The sequence below is a fragment of the Phocoena sinus genome, chromosome X (genome assembly GCF_008692025.1).
Source record: "Phocoena sinus isolate mPhoSin1 chromosome X, mPhoSin1.pri, whole genome shotgun sequence".
NCBI classification, from domain to species: domain Eukaryota; kingdom Metazoa; phylum Chordata; class Mammalia; order Artiodactyla; family Phocoenidae; genus Phocoena; species Phocoena sinus.
The window spans coordinates 63,809,427-63,829,291 of NC_045784.1; the positions used below are offsets into that span (position 1 = coordinate 63,809,427).

Here is a 19,865-nt window from a genome sequence, read left to right on the forward strand (position 1 = left end):
GGGGAGGGCAAAAGATTTGAACAGAGACTGCACCAAAGAAGATATTCAAATGGAAAATAAGCATATGAAAAGATGTTCAAACTCATATGCCATTAGGGCACTGCAAATTAAAACCACAATTAGAGATCACCACACACCCAATGGGTAAAATTTTTAAAAACATGATAATGCCAAGTGCTGGTTAAGATGTGGAAGAAGTGGAGCAATTGGAACTCATATTTGTGGTAGGAATGTAAAGTGATACAGAAACTTTGGAAAAGTTTAACTCACTCTCACTCCTAGGCATTTACCCTATAGAAGTGAACATTTATATTTACACAAAACTGGTACCTGAGAGTTTATAGCAACTTTATTCATAATGGCCTAAACTGGAAATATCTCTCATGTCCATCAATTAGTGAATGGATTAAAAGCTGGTACATCCATACAGTGAAGTACAACAATAAAAATAATGAATATTGATTTACATAACAATATAGATGATACTTAAATGCATTTTACTAAGTGAAAGAAGCCAGATCAAAAGGTCTACATATTGCATGACTCCATTCATATGACCTTCTGGAAAAGGCAAAACCATAGGGATGGAGAACAAATAGGTGGTTTCCAGGGATTGAGGGAAAGGGTTTACAACAAAAAGAGCAATCAAGAGAAATTATTAATGCTAAAACAATTCTGTATGGTACTGGAGTGGAAGGATACATGACTCTATACTTGTCAAAACTATAGAACTATACATGATAGGAATGAATTTTAGTGTATGCAAATTAGAAATAAAAATCTCAAACAAATGGGTATTTTTGCCTGTCAAATGATGAGAGATTTGTAAAAGGAAAGGGCATATTTTGATGCACATTTATGCACCACTGATGGGAATGTTATTTGTACAATATTGAGGACAATTCAACAGCACCTTTCAGGTGCCCTAATAATGCTCTCATCAAACTCAGAAATTCCAATTCTAGAAATTTATTCTAAAGAAATAGAGATGCACATAAAGGTTAATGTACAATTATGTTCATTATATTTTAATTTTATAGGCAAAATTGATAATATCCAAAATGTCTGCATCATGGGATCATCCACAGTTAAGTCCCCTATATACAAACAAATTCCATTCCAAGAGCGTGTTCATAAGTCCAATTTGTTCGTAAGTCCAACAAAGTTAGCCTAGGTACCCAATTAACACAATAGGCTATATAGTACTGTACTATAATAGGTTTATAATACTTTTTACACAAATAATACATAAAAAACAAACACGAAAAATAAAGAAAACATTTTTAATCTTAAAGTACAGTACCTTGAAAAGGTGAATCAAGTGAACAGGCAAGAAGAGTTACTGACTGGAGGGAGAGGAGGTGGGAGACGGTAGAGCTGAAGGATCATCAGCAATAGGTAAGCTTCAATTTTTTTTTAACCTTAATTTAAAAATACTTTTTTAATTTAACATCTTTATTGGAGTATAAGTGCTTTACAATGGTTTGTTAGTTTCTGCTTTATAACAAAGTGAATCAGCTATACATATACATATATCCCCATATCTCCTCCCTCTTGCGTCTCCCTCCCATCCTCCCTATCCCACCCCTCTAGGTGGTCACAAAGCACCGAGCTGATCTCCCTGTGCTAGGCGGCTGGGTAAGCTTCAGTTTCACTCACATTCTGGGCCTGAAATAAAGATACTGTACTACTATGCTCTATACAGTACGGTACAATAAAGTACACAAAAGCACAACCACTTGTAGAGGATACATGCACGTGACAATGTACGTCAGACACGTGAACTAACTTACATGACTGGACGTGTGAACACACGTTCGCATCTTTGAAAGTTTGCAACTTGGAGGTTCATATGTAGGGGGACTTACTGTAAATGAATTTTGTTAGAACCATATGAAATATTATGTGACACTTAATACTGTATTTTTAAATAATGCTAATGATATAGGAGAATGCTTGTTAATTCTCAAATGAGAAAAGTTAGAGAATAACATATACAATGTCAATTTTATTTTTAAACTGTGTTATATACACTTATTTTAAAGAGTAAAAGGAAATACATGCAAATGTTATGAATTATTTTCTGGGTTATAAGATTATAGGTATTATTTACTTTTTAATTTATACCTTTCACTTTGTTTTTTAACAATGACCACTTGTTACTTCTGTCATCAAAAAGAGAACATTTTTTATTTTCAAAAAAGAAACAAGCCCAGCCTAATCCAGCCAATCCCATGATCTTTTCAGTTGCTGTCTTCGCTCAGAAGGCCACACTGTTGTCCCCCTGGATGCTTGTTGTTGTCTTGCTCCTTCAGGTACTGGACTCATTGCAGATGAATGAATACCTGCCAAAGTGAGAGACAGAGAGTGGCAGCATCTCTCCAGGAACATGAAACTGCTTAGTTAAACTGGCCTGATCAGCCACAGGCTGATACTGGTATCAATCTCTATGACCTATACAGGGAACAGATGTCTTTAAAAGCTATAATGCCCATCTTATATAACTGGAAGTTTCCCCTCTTCTAAATCTTTCTTCTATGAAATAATCTTTTAAAACCCTTCTCCAAAGCGGCTCCTAATTTTATTTTAGATACTCCATCATTCTCTGGGGAATGACAAACGTCCAAGTATTGACCTTTCATTGTACTGTTTCCTTATGTCCTATCTGCTGTCTGGGGTTGCATGAAGCCATTCTGCCCACTATCTCTGGCCCATTCATCCTATTAAAAAGAAAAACAAAAAACTGAGCTATTTGGTACTACTTGTGCTATTTCCTCTGTCCTCAACCCCTTTAACACCCTGTTATTGAACTGGAGAGTTCTTCTAAGTTGCAAACTTTTTTCTGGGTTGTTTTTTTTATACAGGTCAACAGAAACCTCCACAACGGCAGACCTACCTAAGAAAAGTGGCTGACAGTGACTCTCACGAGTAACGAAAGTGCAGCACAACAACTTACCTTCACTCTACCTCTAAAAATAACAGGTTCATGAAGCGAGTCTCAGTGCCTTCTCCACTGAGGTAAAGGATTTTATGACCTTTACTTTTCTCTCCTCCCTTCATTCTTAATGGCAATAAGGAGTTAACACCTATCTTCACTCACAAATATCAGAAATCTCAGGTTTGCTTCCTTCAATCATGTAGGCTTCTAGGTCTAATACCCACTAAAATGTCAAGCATTTGTTACTCCATAATGGGATTTCATAGCTTCCCTCTCCTTCCCCTCTGCACCGCACTCCTTCTCTCCTTAAATCCAGAGAGAAACATGGTGTCACTACCAACACTCACTGAATCTTCACTCACTCATTCACAGTAAGGCTCTTCCCATCTGAGGCCCGTTACAGACAGATGGCCTGGGGGAAGGAAAAGAAAATAAACACCTGCTGAAACCCATCAGGGTGGGGCAGGAGATGAAAGGTGGCTAGAGAGAGCAAAGAGTGCACTAGAAGGATTATGAAGAAAGGAGAGGCAAGGCACAGGATAAGGCACCAGAAGATGTGACTAGGGGTGTCCTGAACAATCACTGGGGATATTTGAAAGGTTCAAGACTTTCCACTTCCCCCATACCCTATCTTGCCCATCCCCAAGAGACAAAAAGTAACCTGACACTGTTTACTATTGACCCATAAGATGTGTGTCCTTATATACCATATGTATGCAAATCCTAATCTCTGATGACCAAGTTAGAAAGGGAAACAAGCCCTCCTACTGGTATTTCATAATCAGTTGAGACATCAGGAGTAATCCCTGGGGCTGGGGTCCAGTTGCTGGCCATGGCTTCAGTGTCTCCTGTGGCTGCCCCAGGAGATAAGGTGGGAGTTGGTTTCAGGGTGATTAACATTGAGTATTCTCCAACTGCAGAGTAATTATGACAAATTCAACCCCAACCTTAGTATTCATACCTCCTTGGGTTTTAAGAGATGGAAAGAAGTGCTAATGAAAGACAGTGACTCACAGTGGCATATACGTGGGATAGAGAAGTGCCAGTGGAAGGAGAAAGTCATGGCTTTTGTTTGCTTTAATCAGTGATATCTTAGTCATAGGACTGAAGGAAAAAGAATATGAATGCAGGGATTGGGGTTATTTTCAAGTCAATTGACTACCTTCCTTCCATGAAGTTGGGGTCTTATGTTGCTGAAACTTGAACTCATCTCTGGTGGCCTATATTCCAACATTGGGGATCTGGCAATTTTTGACTACATGGTGTCCTCTTTATGGGACGTGATAGTTCATATATATACATAGAGTACAACTTCTGAAAGGAGCCAAGAGGGCTAAGCATGCAATTGAAAAGAGCAACCTGTGGTCTGGAGAGTCTTCAAAAGAGTGATCTATCTATTGAGTCATGCTTTGCAAAGCTGGGATGAAGAGATGCTGTAGTCATCCTCTGATCTTTTCCTTTTCTTCTCCTTCATGAAGTCTTCTACCAGCTCCTCCTGAGGAATAAATATAGAGCAGCCCCCACGGGAGGGGATGGGCTGTCTGAGGGCCTGGTCACTCTAACACAGTGGCTCTAAACCTTTATTGGAATATTGGCTCATCTGAAGACTATAACAAAACAAAAATGACTGCATGCAATTTCAGAGGGTTCACAGAGACTCTCTTCCTAAACTTTACCTTCCAAGTCCTAAGGGCCATGTCTTTGCATCAATTTCCAGCCATCCTTCCCAACAGCACAGGGAACATCTACAATATGGCCACCAGACTGATGTATCCTGAAGCTAAATGGCTTTTACAAAGTGGTTTTGTTATCCATCCACTGATGTGGGCTTTCTTTTGTCTACTCTTTATCTTAAAAGCTCAATTAGATAATAGGACTGTGTCTTGTTCTAATCAACACGAGTGTTTTTCAAGTACTGTGCCTGTCTTTTTCAAAGGGCAGTTCTAGTTCACTCCTCAACTCAGAGGCTCAGAAGCCAAAGCAAATTATGGAACACAGCCAACAAAAGCCTGTACCATGTAATGAAGTTACATCAAGATCAAGGGAAAATTTTAATCCTAAACAAATCTTTTTATCATACTTCCAGATGACCAGGCTTGCTGTTCTTTCAAAGAGTTAGGAGATGGCCACAGGATTCCACCAGTGTTAAGGGCCAGCAGCCTAGCTATCCTTGCCTGGGATTACTGCTCATTTTCACACATGAAATGTTGACAGATCCAAAAGGGATAAACAGATGGCACACAGCAAAGTGTCAGATATAGAACAAGCACTTCATAAAGGAGGAGATCATTTTAGATGTGCATTCTGCCAGCCAAAACCTCAGTGCAATGGGCAAACCACAGTTTTTGCATCTTTTGGTAATCCCCACCACTCTTCTGAGGCTCATACTACCATCCCACTACAACCTCTCTTCTCTTGCATCTGCACAACTGTCATGCGCCAACCTCCAGATCATTCCTCAGTCACTGAAGCCTATTTTATCTAGCCTACAGTGTTCATTCCTAGCCCAGCTTTTGCTATAATCCTGGGTCACTTCAGTATCCCAGTAAACAACCATCTGACATCCTACCATCACAGGTATCTTGATCACTCCAATTTTAAAATTTTAACATTCCAAAGTTCAGCCTCTGATACAGGTCCTATCATTCTAGTTTTCCAACTACTCAGCACCCATCTTGATTGCACTAAGGCCTCTTTTTCTTTACAGACTCTGAGCTTCCTTCCATATACAGTCTGGATCCTCAAATCCATTTCTGTGTAACTCCTCTCTTGCTAGCTGTCCATCCCTCAATCAATCAAGATCAGTTCCAGGCAACCAAATGTTACTTGTAACAATGGCCCAAGACCACTTTATATTTTCCTGAGTCTATTATCAAGTTTCAAACTAGTTGTTCACTTTGATATGTCATAAGCTCTCCAATCCAGCCTTTTGGACTGGATATTCCTTAGACTCTTGTCTCCATAATCCTGTCCCTGGTCAGCTTCCTCTCTATCATCCATCTCTCCAATTACAAATCTTCAACACCCTTATCAGGTACTCTTCCTAACTCTTATTCTTATCACTATGCCCCAGTGAAGAGGTAACTCCTTTCATCTAAGGCTAACCCTCCACCTGTGTTCTAAGAGCCAAAAGTTATCATCTCTCTCCCACATGTACAGTGCCTCCCTTTTCCCTGCCCTGTAGTCTGTGAGCATGCTCAATTTTCTCCTACATTAAAAGGGAGCTTTTATGACTCACTGTAGGGCCCTGATGGAATTGGTTAACTTGTATTCTAGTTGTCACATCTTCTAACAGAAAGAAGGCTTCTCATGAAGCAATAATGATTTATCACACTAAATAAGAAAAAGGAAGTATGAGCCTGTTGAGTGGTGAAGATAATCTGGAGGCCTACCTGTTAATGTAGGTAAGGGGATAGCTGAGGTATAGTTGAAAGGGGAAAACTGTGAATACCAGCCACAGGAGCAAACCCCAGACTGTGAGGATGAAGTTTCTGATCAATGATCACTCTGGTCCTACCCAAGGAGCAACTGGCAGCAAGTGTAGTAGTGGCAGCAGCAACAATGCAACATCTGCAAGTAGCCAAGACTAAAATACAGGCATAGAAACAGAGTATTTCATGGAAAATACAATATTAAATATGACATATATGTGGCACTTGTGCTGCTACTCCCCTTCCCCCACCCCCAGCAAACATCACTAATTAGTTATAATCCTCTTTCATACTGAGCTGAGATCTGGCTTCAGAATCCTTTTTATAAAACATAATCAAGACAGGTACTATCAATCAATTGGAGATGGTACTTGAGATGAAGTATATTTGCTATTTTTGCACTACACAGAAAAGTCCTTGGCAAAAGAATTAGAAGATAGGAGTAAGCTTCAGGAGAAAGCATACTGAAGACAGCTTGGACGTTGTAGGCAACTGGCGGGGACAAGCTGAGCCCATGGAGATCACAGAGCAGGCGCCCAATTAATGTCTGTTGATGATTCATTTTTTCATTCAACAAACATTTAATGAGGCCTACAATGTGCACCGGATTAGGCACTGCGAATACAAAGATGAATAAGGCACTGTCCTTGCCCGTTAGGAATTTAGAGTCTGGTAGACGAGAGCCATAGACACGGACAATGATAATACAACCTGATAAGTGCTAGTACACTTAGCAGGTTGTATTATATCCATCCGAGTAGGATTTCTTCAGGTTGCTGTTGGATCCATGAAGTCCTCCCAGCCACCAGGGCCTGCTGTTGTTTCTGTCACGCGGTGAATGTCCCAAGAACTAACAATGATACCTGCAATTTATAGCGTGCTTATAACATACACTTTACAATATCCTCATGAAAACCCTGCAAATTAATTATTATAATAGATGAAGAAATTGAGGTTCAATGAGGTTTAGTAACATGCCTTAGATCACACAGTTACTAAGTAGTTGAGCCAGGTTTCAAATCCAGTTTTGACCAATTCCAAAGCATTTTACTACATTTTTTAGGATACTTTTATTCAGTTTGGGTACTGTACAAATTTTCAACAACTTTATATTTGGAAATAAGAGCAAATGCAATAGATTAGTGATCAGGGCATGGACAAAAGTCATCTGTTTTCCCAACCTATTTGGCAGAGGGAGAAAAAAAGGCAGAGAAGTGACTTCACACTAGCATGCCATTGAAAACCTTGAGGTCAGTTAGTTTTACTTTCTTTTGCAAACCCCAACATCCTTATTGACAATATAAAATATAAGTACCTCTAGTTAACTATCTTCTTTTAATCCTCGTCAAGGTCAACATCATTATCTGCAGCAACTACAGTTCATATAGCATTTAGCATATTCCACACCAGTTCCAAGCAGTTTACAGAAATAATCCCATTAAATACTTACATTCCCACCCTCACTCATCATTGCAAAAAGATATTATTAATTCTATTTTACATAAGAAGTACCAGAGAGGTGAAAAACCATGCTCAAAACCACATTGGTAAGTGTGAGACTCAGTTTGAGTCCAAGACCCAAACTGTCACTGTACTGCTTTGCTGTCCTGCTCGGGGCTTCCTGTCCCAAACCTTCTTCCCCCTACTGCCTTCCAGGATGGCTAGTGACATAAGGTCCACTGAAAATACATACGGTCTACTTAAACATAATCTCCTATTAATCATTCCAGTCACAGAAAGCCATTCTCTGAATCCCCAGGGTCACCACTCTGAGCCTTAAGGGGAGAATTTCCCAAATATTCTGTTTATATTGCTTTGAGAAAAGAGAAAATAAACACTGGATATATTTAGATTTTTAATTATTGAATGTATTTTTTTACCAAGAGATATAACCATAAACATTTAAAAATCCCTAAGCAAAATAAAGCAATTGAGACAATAACTAAGGCCATTTCTTCCCTGAGTGGGTTTTAAATATAAAAGCCTCCATTTTTGGTAAAAAATATTTTGAGAGATATATGACAGTGCGATTAGCCCTGCTATTGATGAGAAGGACCAGGAACTTAGTAATACTATGAGAAGTCTGCAGCTGTTCAGATGTCTTCCCAAGAGTCAAAATTTCATATGTGGCTGCCCCCCAAACCAACTTGCAAAATCTGTGCAGCAAAGCCCTAGTCTAGAAGGAACATCTTTAGATGTTCACCCATCTAAAGAACACGTGAGGATCTTTCATGAAGGCCAGGGGTGGGGATGGGGGATACACACTTGCCGAAGCCTGAAAGCCTAAATTTTCCCATGTTCTAATTACATCTGTATTTTGTATAAACCCTTATTTGAGAGGTTATCCCCTCTTCTTCACTCCCACTCCTTCTAGCCTTAGATCACTTATCATCTTAACTACTACAGTATCCTTCTAACTGATCTCCCTGTCCAGATTTGAAAATCTTCCATACCACCAGAGTGACCATCAAAAGCATCTCCTTAAAACACTCAAAATGAAATCCAAATTTCATGGCACATTTCCAATCTAATTTCATGAACTACTTGTAGTTTCCCAATTCATCATTCTATTTCTAATCCCCATACCTTTGCTTAGAAGGTACTTCCCTCTGTTTTCTGCCTAGTCAACCTTTACTTTTTTAAAGAATCAACTGAAGCATCAGTTCCTCCAACCTCTGCATCTCCAGACTCAGTCATATGATTTCTCTTCTGAACCCCATAGTATCTTGTACATACCTCCATTGTAGAGCATACCATACTGTTGTAAGTATCTGTGTACATGTCGAACTCTCTCACTAGACTGAGAACTCCTTGAGGGCAGGAATCGTGTCTAATTCATCTCCATATCCCCATCACCAAGCACAGTGCCTGGCAGCACAAAAGGCAGCAGAGAGAAGCTGAAGATGCAGGAGAGAGAACAATAAAGCAATATTCTTGAACCGAGGCATAATACAAATATGATGAATGAGTTGAAGCTATAGAAAAATATATTTCAGCTCAGTATTGCATAGAGCTCTTGAAAGAAGAGATAAGTTAACTCAGGGAGTAGTTCCCTATCACTAAGTACACTTACTTGGAGGCAAAAAGACCATTTGTTGGGTATATTATAAAAGGACTTGAATTAGGGTCAAATTAAAATAAGCTGTTTTAGATATGAGATTTTTTTTTAAGGTCCTTCTATCCTTGAGGTTCTAAATCTATAACCTATGCTATAATCAAAAGAGCCACCACTCTGAGCCCATGTCACAGTGAATGGTGGCTCCCAGAGTTGTGGACAACTGTTGAGGCTTCATCTCATTCCTGTCCATTAGCAGACTGATTGTACAACATAATTCATTTTCCGGTGGCCTGATTCCCTGGTGACCCTTGAACCTGGAGCAGGAAATACTTTAAATGCTTTAAAGGCCACCAAGCAGAACCTCATGACCCCAAATATCTTCCACAACCTGCTACCTGAAGCCTTACGTTTCTTCCTTAAACCTTTAGTGCCTTTGATCAGTTTGTTAAAATGTCACTTAATCTAATATGGCGAGCTCGCACCAATCAAGTGTATACTATAGGATGGATAAAAACAATACAACCTTCTGTACCTCATGAAATCATCTAGTCTCACCTTCCCCTCCATCCAACACAAATCAAAGAATGCCTACAAAATATCCTGATTTTTAATTCTGGTACTGTTTCTTCAACTGCAAAATATGGACATTGTATTGAATAGTCTCTCAGATCCCTTTTACCCCAGAGAAATATATGTTCCTCACCTATAAAATAGACAAATGGAATCGGTTCTTCCAACTTCACCAGATTTTTATAAGGGTCAAATAAAACCATGTTTCTGAAAGGCTTCTAAATGATAAACTGCGATACAAATGTAAGGAATTACTATTGCAAATTAAGATATATAGGAGGGGAGAGATAAAAGAAGTATGCTCTGCCATTAATGAGATTAGTTACTTGAGCAAACTTATTCTACCTCTCTGGGATGCCTCAGAGGGTTGTGATGATTAAATGGGAATATGTGAAGTAGGCACACAATAAAAATCAGTTTTATCTGCCCTAACTGAGACAGAATCTCAGTTATAAATGTGACTTTAAAGTGCATGTAATCCAACTTTCACTCCATGCAGGGAGATTCTCAAATTCCACTAGGTTATTATTTCCAAGAGTACTTTCATCTTTGGACATTCTTGAATCTGTTACTCCATTAACTAGAACTGCCTTTACACAACAAAACCAACTATCCCTGACTTCAGACCAGCAAGCTCTCCATTTTGGAGTTGTCTCCCACAATCTAAACAGCTCTAATTCCTATAATGCTTCTCATAGGATCTAAGTTCAAATATCTCTCTGTATCCTGGATGTTCTCCTTTAGCTCCCTCTCAGAGAGTTGCTCTTAAAATTGAAACAAAACCATCAAGTGGAACAGGACTCTTACCTCTCCGAAACTGTAAACTTTTGTAGTGAAAACACAACCAGTTAGCTCTATATTGGAGGGTTTGAAGGTCTTCAATGGGTACATATGCTATAAACAATAAGCAGAGTCCCCAAAAGCTTGCAGGATGGAAGAAGCACTTTGAAAAGGGAAAGGGGAGGGTCAAAGGGATGCTGACAGTATTAAAAACAAATGGCTTACTACATAATTTCCCCTAATATTAGCAACTACCTCTATACTTATGCAGAACAGGGATATGGAACATTATAAATAATACAGACTCCTAGGGCCTTGTGGAAGAAATGGTAACGTCATATTCAAAAATATATTTTATATGACCTTTTATACTAATAGAGTCTAGTCTATGCAGATGACACCTTCTGTACTTTTCCCACCAGAATCTCAGTTCCTAAGACATCTGCCTACTTCTTCCAGAAACTAGGAAAAAAATATTGAAAATAATAAGTGGAAAAGACAAGCACACAATAATGAAGACCTGAATAAAAGGAGAAACATACCACATTCATGTATGAGAAAATTATAAAGATGACAGCTCTCCAAAAATTATTCTATAATTCAATGCCATTCCAACTGTAACTCCAATGGTATTTGTGGTGAGAACTTGACATGCTCTTTCTAATGGGCTCCTGGAAGAACAAGTATATGAAAATAAAGAAATTTTTAAAAAAACGAATGAGGGTCTTTCCCTACTAGATAAAGTTGTTATTTAAAACTAGACATGTAGGAACATACAGCAGTCACATTGTCTAATCACAATGCAATAAAACCATATATACATGTATATATTTCATTATATGTATATATTTCAACATATATTATATACTTCATATATATATGAAATATGTGCTCAAACCAGAAAACCTCAACATGAAGCATCACAGTAAATAACAATTGGGTCAAAAAAGAAATGTAAATTACGATCAAGCCAATTTAGCAAGTAAAAAAGGAACACTATATCATAAAGCCAATACTATACATAGTCTTATGTTCTCTTATTATAAGGTAATGAAAAAGAATTACTTTCAGTAAAGATAACAAACAAAATGAGTCAAACAAAGGAGAAGAATAGGAGACAGAAAGAATATGTGAATAAATAATAGCCTAAAACTTGCCAAATTTGATGAAAAAAATATTAATCTATATATGCAACATCAATGTATGCCCAGAAGGATAAAGTCAAAGACACTCAAATCTAGACTCATGACTAACTTCAGAATCTTGAATGCAGCAAGAGAAAAACAACTCATCATGTACAATGGCTCCTCAGTAAGTTATAGCTGACTTCTCATCATAAACCATGGAGACCAAAAAACACTGGGTGATATATTCAAACTGCTGAAGGAAAAAGAATGTAAACTGAGAATCCTATGTTCAGCAAAACTATCCTTGATAAATTAAGAATTATAGCATTACCAGATAAACAAAAATTAAAATAATTCAGTGCTAGCAGACATGCCATCTACAAGAGATACAAAATCAAGTCCTTCAGGCAGAAATGAAAAGACATTAGACAGTAACTCACATGCACATGAAAAATAAAGAGCACCAATAAGATAATTCCATAAATAAATATGACAAAAAAAAATCTGTATTTATTTGTAACACTTTTCTTCCCATCTCTGACTTAAAGACAATAGCATAAAGGAATAACTAGAAAATTGTGTTGATATGCTTACGTCATGTACAGATGTAATTTACATAATAATAACAGCACAAAGGAAAAGAGAGGGAACAAAGACATAGCAGAACAAATTGTATACACAATTGAAATTAAGTTGGTATTAATCTGAAATCAATTCTTTTAAGGTAACTTGTTAACTGAAAGATCAGAGCAACCATGAGAAAAACAACTCAATAAATATAATAAAAGAAAAAAGGGAATTTAAATGGTACAAGAAAATGCTTAAAATATTTAACAAAAAGAAAGAATGTAGTAATACAGGAACAGAGGAACAAAAAGACATAAGACTCATGGAAAACAAGTATCAAAACAGACATCAATCCTACCTTGTCAGTAATTACATTAAAGATAAAAAAAATTTTAAGTAATGCAATCAAAAGACAGAGCTTGGAAAAACAGATTTAAAAAATATAATCTACCTATATCTTATCTACAAGACACAGTTTAAATTCAAAGACACAAAAAGTTTACAAGTAAAAGGATAGAAAAAGATGTACCAGGCAAAAACACTAACCAAAAGAGAGCTGGAGTTAGCTATACTAATAATAAAACACACAATTAAGAAAAGATTATTACTAGACATGAATAAGGATATTTTATTACAATCAAAGGATCAATCCATCAGGAAAGTATAATTATAAACATATATGTACCTAACAACATAGCACCAAAAATAAGGAGAAAATGGTAGAAACAGAAAAAGAAATAGATAATTCAGCAATAAGTTTCAGTAACAGAACAACTAGGTAGAAGATCTACAAGAAAAGAGAAGACCTGAACAACTCTATAAATAACCACTTGATCTATTAAACATCTACAAAACATCCACACAACTGCAGAATACACATTATTCTCAAATGCACATGGAACATTCTCCAGAATAGACTAGATGCTAAGAAATGAAACAAGTCTCAACAAACTTAAGAGAATTGAAATCATATAAAGTATGTTCTCCCATGATGAAATTATAAATTAATAACAGAATGAAATTTGGGAAATTCACAAATATGTGCATATTAAACAACAAACTCCTAAATAACCAATGGGTCAAAGAAGAAATCACAAAAAGAATTAGAATTTATTTTGAATGAAAATCTAAACAACATATAAAACGATATATAACTCAATTCCAGTGAACATAGGATTTGAATAGACATTTCTCCAAAGAAATACAAATGGTCAATCAGCATATGAAAAGTTGTTCAACACAGATACACTAGGCAAAAACACGAGATACAAGAAACAAATGACCCTTGAACAACATGGGCTGGAACTGTGTGGGTCCACTTACAGGTGGATTTTTTTTCAATAGTAAAAACTGCAGTACTACACAATCTGTGCATATGCGGAACCTCGGATAGGAGGAACTGCATGTATGGAAGGCTGACTATAAGTTACATGTGGATTTTCCACTGTGAGGAGGATGAGCACCCCCAACCCCCTGTGTTGTTCAAGAGTCAACTGTACTTAACATCTACTGGGATGGCTATTATAAAAGATAGAAAATAAGTGAGAATTAACATCCCCATAAATTTCTTGGTGAGAATGTAAAATGCTGCAGTTACTTTAGCAGTTTGTCAATTACTCAAAACATTAAATGTAGAGTTGCTATATTACAAAGCAACTGCAATGCTAAGTAGATACCTAAGGAAATGAAAATATGTCCACACAAAACCTGAAATGTCCTTCAACATTATGCCAGCATCAAACTGCCCAATCTGTGTAGGCATAACCCATAAACATATAAGCAAAAATTAGAGATAAAATAAAATACCACATAGAGATTAGTCTTACCATTGAAATATTTTCATCCACTAGGACATGTAAGCTTTCCAATGACACCATGAAGTCAAAAGATGATCCCTTAATACAGCTGGGCTAAATAATGATCTAGCAGAGAAGTAGCAGAGGCAAGACTATAAAGAACAGTCACTGAAGAACCTCCAAAACAGAAAAGTACATTTGACCACAGGTGGTGAAAAATCTTAGCAGGACCACATCTATAATACAAAGGGATTGCTGAGCCAACAACTAGACATTTATTTTTAGTAACAGATAGGAAAATATGACAATTCAGTACCAATACAAGGCAGTAAAAAAGACAAAATTTTCTTAATGGTGGAAAAAGCCTAAGACCTACCAAATATATTTCAATCACCTTGGTGACTATGGTTTAGATTAATGCTATTCAACGAGTAACGACAGCAGACAGAAACAATGACCATTCACCATGATAAAATTTTGGGACACATTTGTTGATCACATGATTAAATTAACATTGGCAGTATAACAAATCACGAATCTATGGTTTCATAATACAGCAAGTAACAGGCCCTCCAGAACCACTCAGTCCATGGTTGGCAGATCCTAATACCTAACGTTTTGCTAATTAACAAAATTACAGGCAGTCAACTGGAGGAGCAAAGAAAGGCTAAATGGTTAACAATATTAGAATACCCCAATCTAAATAGCAACACTGAACTAAAAGTAAACAATGAAAAGTTCTCCCTGTAAAGCACTATAACGTACTGAGCAACCTAGGTGACAATACTAAAGCACACCACCTAAACAAGTTTTGCCATGACAAAAAAAGCAAAAATTTTTGAAACCAAGTGAGACGCAGCTCAAAGTACTGTTTAACAAACAATAGTGGTTACTAGAGAACACCAGCAAAATTAAACCACCACTCATCACTGCATTATACATATGCATGCTAGATAATTTTTTAAATAATTTGGAAAACAGAGCACAATTATAACCAATAATACATTAACACATACTATGCTTTTTGGTATCCATATCAGATTATCACAGAGCATGTGCTTACTAGGGCAATGTTATGTTTGACAAAAGTCAGCTGAAGTTACTGCAACAATAGTACAATAAAAGTATATCAAATAACAACACTTGGAAATTTCGGAATAGCACATTAAGTCTTTAACAATACACTCCCTCAGGCATTTTTTCATATATGGAGTAATGTACTCCAGTGAGGTCAACTGGTTTTAGGAGAAACACGGTCCTTGTTATCTGATATAAAGACATCATCCATGTGTTTTTAATTTGCTAGTGAAATTTTTAAATTGCTAGTGATAAACCAGGACAAAGCTAATAAGTAGGAATATCAAATTAAACCAATTATACATCAGCACTACACTATACTGCACACAAACACCAACGTCAAATTTTATAAGCCAGAGCCTGTAACTGGGCAAAATCAAGAAATGAAACAAACACCCTTGAAATTCCTTAAATATATTTTTGGCTCACTGCACAGTCATCAGTTTACTGTACTCTCAATCAGAACCATACTTGTGATGCAAGCAATGCAATATCACTCAAAAGGGCGACACGTTGTGGACTAATGCGGTACTAGAGTCTTGGGGGGAAAAAAAACTTTGTGTCCACAAGGTGGCAACAAACCTTGAAATATCTCCTGACAAGGGGCACAAAACCCTCCATAAATTTGGAGGCAAGACACCTAAAATTAAAGAAAAACAGCCACTGTAATATACGTAATAATTACACTGACCTACTTTAAAAAGGTCACACACCTCAGTGAATGTGGAGATAAAGTTAATGATATTACAAGCAAATAAACAGCTTTTATCAACACTATTTTTTGCTCTTTAGTACTATTAGACTGTGATGTTAATGGAAGTTTTCATTCACAAACTTCCATTTCTGGAAGAGACTGAAGAGACCAAATTTCTGTGAGAATGATGAACCTAACATATCCAAAAGGCATCATATTATGGGTAAATTGAGTAACACAGTTTCCGTTATGTTTCCTCTTTGTCCACTAAACTATGCAAAATCTGGATGAACTTTTCTTGGAGTTTTTATGAGTGAAAACCTCATTCCTATCATGTTATGGAGGATCTACAGTAATTGGCAAGACTACTACTTTACATATCGCATGATCAAAGTGATCTATAAACAAGAAAATCACACTATAGATGATATACATGTGATATATAACCTACAGTAGCTGACAATCTCAATGTCCTCAAAAACCTTACAACATTATTGTTGTCTTACCATCACTGGAGCATTTACATTTAGAGTAATAATCCCTGAAGGGAAATATGCAACCAATACCACTAATACAAGCTGTGGAAAATTTCCACAATCAATGCTAATTGTTCTCAGAAATGCACAAACTTTGGAGGTATACTGTAAATGGTTGAATAAGACACTAAATGTACCAGTAAATAGCCTTATTAATACCTTTAACAACCAAAAAACACCATTATTGGGCCTTAAAACCCTATTACTCTTTAAAAGTATTTAAATGTCTAACAATAAAAGACAACAACAACCCTGAAATATATTAGTGACTCAAAATGAAGGAACCAGATTGTAATGTTACTGGAAAATTGGGGAGGCATTTCTGATCTGTAGTGATTTCACAAAGGGTGCTGCCCTGTGGACAAATGAGGTACAACATAAAAGCTAACAAAGTGGTTATCTTGTATCCACAAGGTGGCGCCAAATTCCTACCAATCTCAATATTTGATTATGTAGCAGAGGTATTAAACTGCACTGCTGATGACACTAATTTCCTACATTCACATGAACATCAAACCGTCTAAATTCCCAAAGGGTAATGATGCATGTACCAATTGGATACAAGTTCGGATTAGCTCCAACTTCTCTACAGTTCAGTTACAAATGTGAAAACACCCATTACAACCTATGAAAACGCCACACTATTACTGCAGATTTAATAGGCAGTGGAATGAGGCTTCCCTGCTGGCACAGTGGTTAAGAGTTCGCCTGCTGATGCAGAGGACACGGGTTCGTGCCCCCGTCCGGGAGAATCCCACATGCCGCGGAGCGGCTGGGCCCGTGAGCTATGGCCGCTGGGCCTGCGCATCCGGAGCCTGTGCTCCACAACAGGAGAGGCCACAACAGTGAAAGGCCCGAGTACCGGGGGACAAAATAGGCAGTGGAATTAATAATGAAACAATGGCTGTAAAGTATTGGAGCCCAGAGAATGACGCATACATTTACGACTAAATTTACCTACATATACTTTTTGGCCTGTCAAGAACCAAACTTAGAATGCAAGCTCGTCACCTGTTAAATAGCAGTGTGGGTAAATTTAGTACAGAGCATCACCTAACTCTGAGACAGTACCAAATCTAACATTTAGAAATATGCCCGGATAATCACATGCTATCAGTGCGTTAGAGAGTGGTATTGTAAAATTATTTGCAAATGATAATGGTGATAAATCAAATACGTTCATGAAACGTTCAGCATAAAGGATCAAGAGCAGACATACAATTTAATTAAAAATGTTTCGCCACCAAATGCCTTTATTACTGACTTGCTGGTTTCCAACGCTGCAAGAAGTGCATTACTAAGAGTAATTTTCTCAAAATTCATCTAATAGCTTATAAAAGACAACACTGTAAAGACAAATGAAATATACATAAGATCCATGGTAATGGGTCTTTTGTCCAAAACACAAAAACACAGCACCAAATTCGTCAAGGCTCGTGAAAGATATGATTGGCAGTGGGATCCTACTTAACATTGCCAAATATTCAGACAAAATTGACTCCCTAAAAAAGTAAATAGGCACCTAAGGATACCTAGCAAACTTTCTTTTTTAAAAAGCCTTATTGTATTGGTATAGAATCAAGGGATCCTAATGAAATGCAACTGGAAGAGACCCTGAGACGTTGACTTGTAATGTCACCTCTGCAGAGGCAAAGCAGAGTGGACAATTGGGGAACTCCATTGCAAGCCTCTGGCAGCGTCAACAAATAAAAAGTAGGTGACTGACGTTATAGGTATATGACAGTAGTAACGCTACTTAATGTAAAGACACAAATATGGAAAAGTATAGCTCTCCGGGTTTGCAGTATTATCTGCCATAAAGTGATGACAATACTAAACTTCCCATAGAAAACTGACCCAATAGCAAATGGCTACATTATTGCACTACAAATTCCAATTAGTGGCTCAATATTTCAAAGACGGATGTCAAACCTGTGACTTTATTGGACAACTTGATTGCACTGCCTGTTTGCAAAAGATGGAAGCAGCCCAGGTAAATTAATATTGCACCTAAAAAACAGTGACTGGTTTATCATACACATAAGCATGAATATATAGTTACTAGAAATAAAGGACCTTAAGATACAATGAGTTTTTCAATAAGCAGCAAAATTTTACTAAAATTTTTACTAAGTCTAAACTTTGGAACACAGTGCTCTGCACCAGAGATTTCCAAAGGATAAGTCATGCAATTACATTTGACTTTCTTGCTGATTTGTCCATAGAGAAACCAAAATTGGAAGTTCATTACAACCATATCATAGGAAGATTTGCTGAGCTTAAGCTGCCGATTGGGTGTTACATTCCATCTGAAGAATCAATTAAACTAGAAACATAGAGTAGCACCACGTCTAAGACGTTTATCCTGTCTCAGGACAGCCAATTCTCCAGCAGTGGCTGTCTACAATGCAACAAAGCATCTACAGGAGCATACTTAGGAGACAGACAACTAGAAGAGGAGTTATGCTTTCAAAGAAACAAATATTTTAAAGGCATTTCTGGAAAAACTAAGAAAGCTCACCTGCACTACCAATGTAGGGAATTGTCCGAATAACCTTAACTTAATGAAAATTCAAGTAACATGTCCTAGGCAGTAGAATGCTTGAAAGGAATAGTAATGTCTCCTAATAGTATTAACAGAGATTATCTGGGAAAATACAACCCAGCCCATCAGGGGATATTTGAGGACCACAAAGTCCCAGAACCCCAGGTGGCTAGGACAAAAAGTGCTAGCAGTATACAACAGCTTCTTGTACACTTACAGGAAAACTGCCCTTAAAGCCAATGAGTGGAGAATGTATTGCAAACATGATTCCCAAAGAGCAGGGGGGCACTATGGGTGACAAAATTATATTAGAATATTTTCAGATAGCAAGTTTGTTGAAGATAGGCACTATTACTAACTAGGCATTAAAGAATTTCACCACCTAAAAGATTGTTGCATATTTGCTGACAGCGATGGCAAACTTCCATCTGAAGTTTTGCTTCCTAGTTCACTTTCAGGGACACTTTGACCAATGCTGTCATTAGGCAATTCTGATTTCTTCTTAGTACTGGGGGTGCATGATGCGAGGCACTTCACAATATGCTAAGAGGTTCTAGAAAAGGGCCTTTGTATGGATGGGGTCTAGGACAAACTATAAGGAGACCTACATTTCTACTTCACACACTCCAGTGCAACGTAGAGAGGGAGCAGCAAAGGTGAACTAACCTTAACTTCCAACGATGAGAGATCTTTTGTGCCGCTGCATGGGACTCCTTCAAATCAATAAAACAGCCAAGCAGGGAAGT

At 37.4% G+C, this 19,865-nt stretch overlaps 1 long non-coding RNA gene across 10 annotated transcripts in view; it reads right to left on the reverse strand.

Moving 5' to 3' along the window:
- Window positions 1-327: 327 nt before the first annotated feature.
- The window catches only part of LOC116747364, a 63,976-nt gene continuing 44,438 nt past the window's right edge, over window positions 328-19,865 (reverse strand). The window contains exons 8-12 of one of the 10 annotated variants that reach the window (XR_004348011.1): window positions 14,298-14,444; window positions 11,320-11,448; window positions 4,298-9,266; window positions 3,301-3,350; window positions 954-2,345 (exon numbers count right to left, since the gene is read on the reverse strand). This is a non-coding gene — a long non-coding RNA (uncharacterized LOC116747364). Of the gene's footprint in view, window positions 9,267-11,319; window positions 11,449-14,297; window positions 14,445-19,865 lie in introns of all 10 variants that reach the window. The other 9 variants (XR_004348010.1, XR_004348008.1, XR_004348004.1 and 6 more) reach the window with 9 other exon arrangements.